The sequence below is a fragment of the Ascaphus truei genome, chromosome 7 (assembly GCF_040206685.1).
Source record: "Ascaphus truei isolate aAscTru1 chromosome 7, aAscTru1.hap1, whole genome shotgun sequence".
In the NCBI taxonomy this organism is placed as follows: Eukaryota; Metazoa; Chordata; class Amphibia; order Anura; family Ascaphidae; genus Ascaphus; species Ascaphus truei.
In genome coordinates this window covers 51,960,235-51,972,442 of record NC_134489.1, presented here as the reverse complement: position 1 = coordinate 51,972,442, position 12,208 = coordinate 51,960,235, and the positions used below count along the sequence as shown (strand labels likewise).

The 12,208-nt window shown below is 41.0% G+C and overlaps 1 protein-coding gene across 1 annotated transcript in view; it reads left to right on the top strand.

The window, feature by feature from the left end:
- Positions 1–3,679: 3,679 nt before the first annotated feature.
- The window catches only part of AKAP19 (A-kinase anchoring protein 19), a 35,210-nt gene continuing 26,681 nt past the window's right edge, over positions 3,680–12,208 (top strand). The window contains exon 1 of the transcript XR_012802641.1: positions 3,680–3,760. The gene's annotated coding sequence lies outside the window, so the exon portion shown is untranslated. The remainder of the gene's footprint in view (positions 3,761–12,208) is intronic.

The window sequence follows — 12,208 nt, the reverse complement described above, 5'->3', positions numbered from 1 at the left end:
TGGTCACCCTTCCCTCTTCGGAGTGAATTTAAATACAAATGACTATGCATACAGTATGTTATATTGTGTTTATATTCTCATGTTCTCATATTTCATGCACAGTATCTTAATAAGCAGTTATGGATTTCCGTACTACATACATTTGTGCACCCTTAACCCCTGCAATGTGTTGCTTTGCAATGTATCACTGGTCCCTCTATCAGTGAAAGAATTAACCAGTGGGGAAATACAGAGCAGATAAGATCTGCATCAAACACAACCTATTCTGCCCTATGATGCTCTTATATATGTTTTATATCATGTTTTTTATTGGGATTTGTGATTTTAATCGGAATGCACCTCCTCTACATTTAGATCATTCTAAGCATTGCTGACTGGCCTGGAAGGGGTTACTTGGTTTCCATTAGATTATGTTGTCGGGTCTACTTCTACAAAAGACTTAATAAATATTATATACGTAAAGCAGATAAGGCATCGCCTAGGGCCGGCAGGTCTCAGGGGGCGACAAGAGGAACAGAGCAGCAGCATTACCTGTTTTTTTTTTGTTTTTTTTTAAAGTATATGCAGTATAGTATTTCCCCACCCCCCTTTAATATGTGCATCAATACAAACCACACAATGATAAGAAATGAGCTATGTTGCCGATCGATCCGTTCTCCTGTAATCGATCGGTGAAGATTCGGCTCAGGGGATTCACTAAATGGCTGTCAGTGCAGCAGAAGAGGACCAAAGATGCAAAGTTCTGTGGGGAAGATCATGTGACCAGGCAGTCACTAGATACAATTGGTGCACTGCTAGAGAGAGGGCAGGGCTCAAAAAGGGTGTGCCAGAGCCTGTGTCAGAAGAGGACGGGGAAGTGACTTTGTAAATGGTTGCTGTAGAAACAAAACATGCTTGTTACATTATAATACATTAAACATGTCATTAAGATTTTGTTTTTCAAATGCTAGAAGTATTTTCTCATAGTACAGAACTGATTTACTAAATAAAAAAAAATTCACGTATATTGCTTGGTCTGCAGCTTTAATTATTAATGTGGACCTCATGCCCTCTGCTGGTCTAGTTTGCAACTCCAGATTTGAATGACATGCACAATGTCTTGCAGACTTGAAAGTGATGATTCCTCTTTATGGGATGTAAATCCCATACTTTATTAAGAAAGCACCAGGAATTCCTTACCCTTCGTGTCCTATATAAACCCTGCAGTTATTTGTACAGTAGGTTGGGTTGAAGGTGATGAGAAAAATGCCTTTGAGGAGAGTGAATCTGGTTCAAATCCCAGTGTCAGATCTCTTTGTGAACTTGAGAAAGTCACATAATCTCCCTGTGCATCCGATACCAGATATTAGATTGTAAGCTCTTCAGGGCATGGCCTGCAGCATTTTAGAATGGCTTCACATTGCTCCACATGCACCCTGAGTGTTTTTGGGAGCAGTAACAGGACAATTGGGGGAAGAGAGAGTCAGCATAATATTATGATGAGATGTACCAAAATGTGTCCCATTAACCCCTTCAGTGCCCTAGTGATCAACAGTGTACGTCATAAAAAGTGCCACCCCAGGGACCCTTATGTCTTTTGCTCCCATGGAGCGCCAATCGCGTACTACAATGAAGGGACGAAGGGAGGGAGCCATCACTTCCCCTTCACATCCGGTCCAATGGCCGTAACCTGGAAGGGATCGCTTGATTGCTCTGAAGAGCGGTCATGTGATCAGAAAGTGCCATGGGGCTCTGTGGTCATGAAGGTGACAGGACCCTCTGGCACTAAAGGGGTTAATAGAACAAAACACTGAGAAAGCTTGCTCTATACTGCTAGGGTGCTACCCAAGGATAATATTTTCCTGAGAAGCTGATGGGTTAAACAATGAGAGGTAGAGGTGGAATATCCTTTTGATGGTGCACTCCTATTACAATCCCAGAGGTTGTTGAATGTTGAGGTTGTTGAATGTAATCAGTCTATTAATAATTTTAAAAGTTTGAGTATTAATTATTCACCGTTGATGTATTAAAGTTATTTTAACACACTATACAGACACCCTATTTTTCAAAAGTATCTGTGCTTGAATACATATCTACCCACCTGGGTATCTCCACCCTAGTCGGTATTATACGTCCCCCATTTTACCTATTCCACCCAAGTGTTTGTTTTTCTATAAAACACATAGGCATTTGTACCCACAAATCTATATTAATAGACTGAGTACATTCAACATCCTCTGTGATTGTAATAGGCGTGCACCCATCAAAAGAATATCCCCCCTCTCCTCTCATTGTTTAACTGAAGGGGTTAAACTTCCTCTGCTCCAACGAGATCTGCACTAAATGTAAGCTTAATTCATATGCTGCTGGTGCAAAGGACTTTGTTTGCTCCATATTTTAGAGAAAATCACACCATTTTGATACATATGCTTCAAAGTCTTGAAGCACAACAAATACAATGATATATACTGTACAATATACTGTTTTTATTAGGGGGGTCATCATTTTTGTGAGGAAACAATTCTACAGCAAAGTTGCAATGCAGAATTTTTTGAGTAGGGGCAACCCTGGAGAATCTTTTAAATCTCTGGACTCTCCCTGCTTATCAGACCTCACTCACCTCTTCTCGCTCGCATGTACCACACTCTCCCACACACCTTAGGCTTTGTACATTGTAGTTGCGCGCTCTGAAGCCCAGGCGATCCGTGGCCTGTGGGGCCTGCAGGAGGAGACGCAACCAAAAGCAGCTCCCATTCAATACTCGGGGGCATGCCACTGACGTCACGTAAGCGGCTCACCCTCATTGGCTGAACCGCGCATGTGCCCCGGCTGTCAAGCGGCAAATTCAAACAAGTTTGTCTTGCGAAGTATCGGTCGCACGCTCTATGGCCATGAGCATTGGCTTAATGTGTTTTGAATTTGGCACACGCGATGTCACTCGCGCCGTCGCTTTCACTAAAGATGCGGCCTAAAACATGCCAGCTGCATGGCGGGTGTGTCCCAATCTGTCTGGAGGCATGGAGGCTGTGATTCAGATCTCCTCTCTCTTCTCTGTTCCCGGGCTCAGAAACTACAGGTGCATGGCACCCTCTCTGTCTCCAGACAGCACGGGCTACATCTGCTGAGGATCTAGCAAAGTTTTTCCCCAGGAGCTGGAGATCGCGGCACAGCGGGGTACCCTGGCACCCTGGTTGAGAATCTAAAATATCTTACTGTACATTTATAATTAATTGAGCATAATACTGTTAACATTGGCTCAATCTGCATCTTAGCTGGGAATTTTGTTGTCATTGTTTCGGGCTACACAGTATGTATAAAGGAATGACGTTTTATGTTATATTCTTCATCTAACACTAGCTCACAATACACATATTTTACTGTACATAACTATTTCCCATGATACTTATGTAACACCCTCGATTTAGAAACGTGGCTACCCAGTTATCAGGAAATAAACTAGGCTCCTACGTGTACAGTATGTGCAGAAAATATTGGCATACTCTTTCATAGTCATAAAGTAAATAACCAGTATTAACAATGGGTTTGTTTTCTTTAGCCAGGAGAATGCTGAAGTTTACATCCAGATAAAAAGCAAACATAGATAGGTGTCTTTCTGCTTTCCCAGGCTAAAATTTACTGCCTTGTGACGTGCAAACCGTTTCTATTCGTAAAGTTTATTACATGATTAGTGAACCTTGTACTCATTTTAAAACCATCATACTGTAAGAAGGGAACCTGCTCCACACAATTACTCAATCTACTTTCTCTCCATACTTTGCAGGTAAGGACAGTTTTCTTAACCATCTTTAGTATTTGGGAGCAGAAAAAAAAAGTATTAAAATATTTCTTGTAGAAAAGCCATGTTTTTTTAAAAGTAAAGAAGCATGAACTTGTGTCAACAGGACTTGACTTTCTTAGCCCAGGCTTGGCAGAATAGACTATGTGCTGTAAATTGAGGTTGAAGCTTTAGAGAAATCGTTGTTAAAAAGGGATGGGAGCTTAAATATGACACATGCAGTCCCATTTCTGATGCAATTTGCACTGAGATAACACCTAATTAGTCAGCGTTAATATACTGTATGGTATAAATGACGCAAGTAAATCTAGTCAATAAAAAATGCTTTTCACACACTATTGGTGAGAGCATAAATAATATTCTTATTCCTAATACACGTGCTAAATAGCCATAGCGTGTAACTTACTATTGCTAATTAGTGTGGGGGCAGGCGAAAAATATATAATTAGCACGCTCACACAAGCTACTTATACACGTCGTGTAATTTATGTTTTCTACCCCTTTTCACACTGTATCTGTTTTGCATGTATGAAAGTGAAATAGAAATAGTTTGAGTCAATATTCTCATTTAACGTGCATAAATTCCAAACTGATTTAGAGCTTTTACAGCACAATAAAAAGATTATACTTAAAGGTTATTCATGTTTAGAAGATAAAGGTACTTTGCTTTATTTCATTTATGTTTGTACAGTAGGTAACCTTGAAGAATTTGGTTACCTTTGAAAGCCATTCTTATATACTTTGGTATATGACCCTTTAAGTTAAGATATCCCAACACTGAATACTATTTTTCTGCATATGGCTTAGGAAAACAAGGAAACTGACATTCTGTGAATAATTTAGAAAATACAGTACAAACTCAATACCAAGTTTATATACCGTTTATATATCTTACATTTGAAACTATTATGAGCAGTAAGAGTTTGTGTCCTATACTGAATGTACTTATTTTAATGTCTACAAGTAGAATCTTAATATTTGCAGTGTGAACATAAAGGTCCTATTCGATATGCTGTAAATCTGTTTTCATATTGAAAAAAAATCCAGAGCACACAAGATAATGCAGTAAAACATATTATATTATGACATACAGTAGTCAAAGGTTAATCCAGCGTTTCTGTTCTAATGAATGGATACAGGTACAGTGAAAGTACAGTGCTTTATATACCCGTAAGCTAATAAGTGGCGCCAAAATGCTCTGACCAATGCCGATCAAAAAGGGAGATAGATTGTGCCAAGGGTCCACCTTGAAGGGGTGCTGTTGATAGTTGTATGGCTGTCTCCACCTCCAAGAGGCACTGACGGGTAAACCCTGATTTTTTTGTAATTTGTATCTTATATTATATTTTATATTGGCTTTATATTGGTTATTTTTTATATCGTACATCTGTCTTCCAGCTGTCAGAGTACATTTTATTCCTATACATGTGATCTCTTCTCCAGATCCTGGGGCGAGCCATCCTCACAGTATATTGAATATTAATATCGTTCAAAGTCTGCAAAACTGGGTAAGACCAGTTGCAAATAACAGAACCACGCGCATCAAAGGGAACAAAATCCCATTGCGTTTGATGAGATTTTTTTCCCTTTGAAAGATCTGGTGCAGTTTTATTGCATTAAAACCAGAGACATAACATAAAACACAGACAAAGCTCAGTTTTTAGCACATCTAGTGAGACTCATACACGGTACAGTGCCTAAATATATATGGATAAATATCTAATAAGTAAATGGTCTTTTAGTTTGACATTTTTGGCCAAAATTGTTGTAAGCCCCTGAGCCAACGCCAAGGCAGACCACATATCAGGGGTCCCTAACGCTAATATAAATTCTTAATAACCTGTTTAATAACAGGAAGAATGATTTATAGTAAATCTGTCAATATTAGCTGCAAAGTTCTGTCTGACTGAAGCTTTTATTAACCTGTACATTACCAGGAAAAGCACTCTGTATTAGAGATGTCACAGCCAAACTGCAAGCAGGCAAGTTCCCCTGAGTGGAAGATGCTATGGAGTGAGCCCATAACCATTTAAATGTGGGAGGGGGTGAGCTTAAATTAAGTAGGAGGTTGCCAACCTCCAATCAGCCATGACTAGCTGGACAAGAATTGTAAAACATACTGGACACCTAACACCTAACAAGCTCCTATTAAACCCCTGTATTGTTCTAGCTGTGCAGCAGGAAGTTGTTGATGTATACGATTCAGAAAACAGGAGCAGGCTCATGGAAACTAGAAAGAGACGTGAATATAAGCAGATTTTTTTGATTGCTGATTTTAAAGCAGTAGTCTAAGCTGGCGTTATTTTTTTACATTTTTTTTTTCACCTTTAATGTGTGCATCAATACAATCCATTCAATGATAAGTAATTAGCTAAGTTGCCAAATCGATCCATTCTCCTGAGATCGATCAGTGGAGATTCGGTTTGTGGGTTCACTAAATGACTGCAGAGGAGTATTTGCATATTAATCACGACAAAGTTGTGTGGGGAAGATCATGTGACCAAGCAGTCACTCGATACAATTAGTGCAAGGCTAGGGAGACGGCAGGGCTCAAAAATGGATGTGCCAGATCCTATTTCAGAAGAGGAAGGGGATGTGACTTTGTAAATGGTTGCTATGGAAACAGAAAAGGCGTGTTACATTATAATACAGAAAAAATATATCATTCAGAGTTGTTTTAAAAAAATGCTGGAGGCACATGAGTGAGGGCTAGAGGAATGGTTGCTTAGAGTGCGAGCTCCATACCTCACAGCACAATTATAGCATCAACTTAGCATATTACCGACAAAAAAGGCAAACAGAAACAATAATCTGAAGTCGGAACACTAAAGGATGCCCACTAAGGGAAAACCGCGGTGCCCTACCTCCGTCCTGACAAGTTATTTCAATAAGTGATTTGGCGCGAACAGAAGGCGCAGAGGCCCCGGCACCACAAGATAGTCTTTTTTCCACAAAGAAATTACGGATCTAAGACGCGATGTCAATACATTGGGGAAAGGACCGATGAGGTAGAGAAACGGCTGGATTGCCCCATTAAGGCCCTGCGTAAAAACAAAAAAACTACTGCACACCTAAAGTCCCTGATATATGTATTGTCTGACAAGCAAGAGGACACAGAAAATCGGGATAGGAGAAATAATAGGGCCCTTAGATCCAGACCGCAGCCACGGGACATAATAATCAGATTCCACTTCTTTCAAATAAAAGAAGCATTATGTCAAATAACAAGAGCCTCTGGAACATATCATCCAGTTACGATGGCTATCTTGGTTTCCAGCAGCTCCGGAGGAAGAGGCCTGTGGGAGGAGAGAGAGGTGACCCCTAACACAGGACGGATAACAGGGCAGTCTCCACAGAAGTAGCACGGAGGAAGGAGACAACCTCACCAATCACTACAGGGTAAAGGGTCTGAGCGTGGAGCCACAAAGAGAGGCGGAAGGTTTAGCTGAGGGGCTCACGGATCCAGTTAGGCAGCAGCTTAGCAACATGGAGAAGGGGCAAATCTCTCTCCGGTTGAGGGGTTATCCATGGCAGGTGGGGGTCGGCGGCCCTCCCCCCACCCCCAAAAAGAAGGGGGACAAAATGGAGCTGCTCTGCAGAACTTGAGCAAGTTAAGGGAGGGTGCGCAGCGCAGACTGACAGGTCCCCCTGCAATACGCATGCACAGACGAGTGGCAATAGCTGAATACCAGAGTAGACAAGCTGACATAGTTCTACTTCAAGAAACACATTTTAGTAATAGAAGTTCACCAAAATACTTTGACAAACACTACAGACAATTTTATTTATCGTCCTCGTCCAAAAAAAAAGGGGAGTGGCAATACTTTTTCACAATAGATGCCCATTCAAGTTAGATGCAGCGGAAAAAGACAAGGAGGGTAGATATCTAATAGTTACAGGTTCAATAGATGGCTGTGAAGAAATGTGGATCCTCACGATGGGCTTAAAAAAAAAGGAAAAGCACAACACATAGCGTAATACTGTTAAAATGTTAGACAAACAACATTTAGGACAACATGTAACAGCTGAAAACTGAATGGGTGATTTAGGACAATAAAAACATTTAATAACAATTAATAATTAATATAATGCACAATACACATGGACATATATTAATGAACAAATATAATTAATGAATTAATGAATAGATGATTCCAACACTCCGTAGCACCAATGATGATGATAGCAATGCCTACTCACCAGATGGAATAGGTTTGCAGGCAGTGGATAATTTAGAGAGTATCCCCTCTCGTTTGTATGCTGCTCTCTGCTAGCTGGCGTCTCCATCTGCTCGTGGATGTAGCTCATCAAGCAGGAACTCCTGCAGCGCGCCGGGAAGATGGGAAACAGCAACAGCTGATTCGGCACGCTGTCAGCTGCGGGCCGCCGTCGGCTCGTTTGTAAGCTGCTCTCTGCTAGCTGGCGTCTCCGTCTGCTTGTGGATGTGACTCATCAGCAGGAACTCCTGCAGCGCGCCGGGAAGGGCGCCCGAATAGATGGTAAACCGCAACTGCTGATTCGGCACGCCGTCGGCTATGGGAATTAGTTAGTTGGCAGCACACACAAATTCACCAATGTGTAGGGGATACTGACACCAATGTGCTGGGTGTTGGATCACCACCCTACGCGTTTCGAGAGCGCTCTGCTCTCTTCCTCAGGGGTATATAAAATGAAAGTCCAGTAATGTCCAACTGGGGGCAAGAAACTAGTCTCAACTAGGTGCAGGGGCCTGCTTCAGTAGATGCCATGAACGTCTTCTTCCCCAGCTTCTCTGGTGCGTCTCTGTCAAGCACAGTGCTATTTCAAACAGAGCACTTTTGAATCTCACGCGTCTCCGATCAGCTCCAAAGTTGAGTCACATCCACGAGCAGACGGAGACGCCAGCTAGCAGAGAGCAGCTTACAAACGAGCCGACGGCGGCCCGCAGCTGACAGCGTGCCGAATCAGCTGTTGCTGTTTCCCATCTTCCCGGCGCGCTGCAGGAGTTCCTGCTTGATGAGCTACATCCATGAGCAGACGGAGACGCCAGCTAGCAGAGAGCAGCATACAAACGAGAGGGGATACTCTCTAAATTATCCACTGCCTGCAAACCTATTCCATCTGGTGAGTAGGCATTGCTATCATCAACATTGGTGCTACGGAGTGTTGGAATCATCTATTCATTAATTCATTAATTTTATTTGTTCATTAATATATGTCCATGTGTATTGTGCATTATATTAATTATTAATTGTTATTAAATGTTTTTATTGTCCTAAATCACCCATTCAGTTTTCAGCTGTTACATGTTGTCCTAAATGTTGTTTGTCTAACATTTTAACAGTATTACGCTATGTGTTGTGCTTTTCCTTTTTTTTCAAGCCCATCGTGAGGATCCACATTTCTTCACAGCCAACAGGCTTGGCTTTCATATATCCTTTGATAGTAGTTGATTATATAGGCGCCCACGGAACTATCCCTTGTCCATACTGTTATCCTGACCAGGGGGTCAGGTTTTGTGTCCCAGGCAGCCCCTTATATATGGTTTAATAATTTGTATAAGGTACTAGATACTACACCACATCCATTGCGGTTAGCGCTACCTGTTTTGTTGTTTAGGTTCAATAGATGGCCACCATCTAACCCTAGCTTCCATTTATGCCCCTTACAATTGTGACCCTCTTTACCTCAGTCTTTGATAAAATAAACAAAGTGACGAAAGGACAACTAATAGCAGCCGATGATTTCAATACGGTTTTATACCCCAAACAAGATAGATCAGCCCCCCTGCGAACACATAGCAAAGACAACCCAAGCACGTTCAGGTAAGGCTTAAAAGAAAATAATCTTTTAGATATCTGGAGAGAACTCCACCCGTTTGAAAGGGATTATACTTTCTTTTCACACCCCCACTCAACATATAGCAGAATCGATTACTTCTTTGTATCAAGCAGACGGGACTCAAAGATCTCCCATACTGGGATCCATGATATTTCATGGTCAGATCATGCACCAATTAAGCTACAGTGCACCCAATTACAGTAAGCCTATTGAAAATCCCAGTAGTTGCCCAAATAATAAATAGCGAAATAGACCAATACTTTAGGTTAAACAAAGGGACGGTAGACTCTCATTTGACTCTTTGGGAGGCACACAAAGCTGAGGAACTTTGATCAGTATTGCTGCGAGAAGAAAGAGAGAAAGGAATGCGAACATCTTGCTGCTACAGACCAAACTGAATGACTTATTGAAAAAACATAAACAAGATAACAGTCCAACCACCCTTAAGCAAATCAAAGATATTAAAATTGAATTGAACGTACTCCTAACCTCCCAGGCTGATAATTCATTAAATTGGTCAAGAAGGCAATTTTTTGAGAAAGCCAACAGGCCAGATACCATGCTAGCAAATAAATTAAGGAACAAAATCCCAAATTATAATATTCAGGCCATTAGACTGAAATCAGGAGCCCTCTCAGCAAATCCAAAATTGATTGTAGAAGAATTTTACAAATATTATGAGGACCTCTATAACGGGGAGAAAGTGGCACATAACCCAAATACAAAAAGAGCTTTGCGTGATTTTCTAGCAAGCTCAAACCTACCAAAACTGGAAGATTGTGAACAAGATGTATTGAGGAAGGAATTCACTATGGAGGAAATCACTCAAGTGATCAAAAACCTGAAATCATCTAAAGCCCCGGGCCCAGACGGTTTTTCGGGTCTGTACTATAAAAAATACGTTAAGTTACTATGTTTAATGAGGTACTAGCAGGGACCTCTTTCCCAGAACATATGTTCCAGGCATATATATCACTCATATATAAACAAGGAAGGGATCCCCTTGATTGTAAGAGCTATAGACCAATCTCTCTTAAAAACACAGATATCAAAATACACTCTAAATTAATTGCCAACAGGTTAAGTCATATCCTACCTAGATTAATACACCAGATCAAGTCAGTTTTATAAAGGATCGACAGGCAGCTGATAACACCCGACGAATCATTGATCTGATGGAAATAGCCAATTCAAAACAAGTACAAGTTATGGTGTTAAGTCTAGATGCAGAAAAGGCCTTTGATAGGATTGACTGGGCATATCCAAAAGCCACGCTTGGAGCATTTGGTTTTGGTGAAAAGATTCTATCTCTATACACAGGCCCAGCGGCTAGGGTCATACACCAGGGCTTCCCTTCAAATCCCTTTATGATTAAGAGTGGCACGAGACAGGGATGTCCCCTCTCGCCTCTCCTCTTTTCCCTCTGTATGGAACCACTAGCGGCTCAAATCCGTTGTAACCCAGATATATCGGGACTTAATTTCAACAACCAAACACACAAAATCGCTCTATATGCAGATGATGTCTTCCTGGTTCTGTCCAAACCCCTCACTTCACTTCCAAATCTATTCAACTTGTTAGGGAAATGTAACAAAATTTCAGTCTTTAAAATTAACCAAATAGAAAAAACAGTCTCCAGGGCACTCCTAAGCCAAACAGGATCCCAACTGAATGAATAATAAACGCTGGTCTCAAAAAATTGAATGAAGTGAAAAAAGAATTTATTGCAACATAGGTGAACAATAAAAATACCTCCTACGCGTTTCAACCAACTAGTGGTTTTTGTCAAGGAGTGGAGCACTCTTTAATTGTTTTTCTTCCCCACCGCACCTCCTTGGTTTGGACTCTGTGGATATTCAGTGCTTACTCCATCTATTTGAGCCCCTTCTCCAATTGTGGAACCCCACGTTTTATATATATATTTTTCCTATACCCTGGAGCACATGGCAGTTTTTCTTTTCATTTAAAATTAACCAATCCAAATCAGAAGCGTTAAATATAAATCTACCAAAAACAACCGAAAACTCATAGCGCTCAATTTCAATTTTAATTGGCAACATAATGCTTTCAAATATCTGGGAGTATATATTACCAAAAGATTATAACGATATACTGTATATAAGGCAAATTTCCCTAAGCTAATTCAGTCCTTAAGGGAGGATATTAGATGCTGGTCACTTATTGGGTGTGCTTTCCTCCCTCTTTCCAAATAGGACAGTGTATTGGAGGTGGTGTGGTGGTTCTAGTCATGCTGAGAGTGAGGGAGTAAGCAGCAGCACTTATAGGAGGCAGCATGCTACCCTATGTATGCAGGGTTTTCATAAGAAGCCCCACAAAGCATCTGATGTTCTTTTGAAACTAGAGTGAATTAATGAACGTTGACTTTCTCCGAGGGACCTAGAGATTGGGTTCACAGAAGGAGATAATTAAAGTAACCTTGTGGCAGAATTACATCAGAGCAACTTGATCCACATTCCCTGCTTTATCATGTACTCAACTCCAGGCCCTCATGGCTGTTCTAAGACTCCAGACAGGTACAATATTGGGAAAGAGGGATCAGCGTTCACAGTTCTTTGTGTTGAAGTTCCATACAATTATAGATTTCTGGATGCT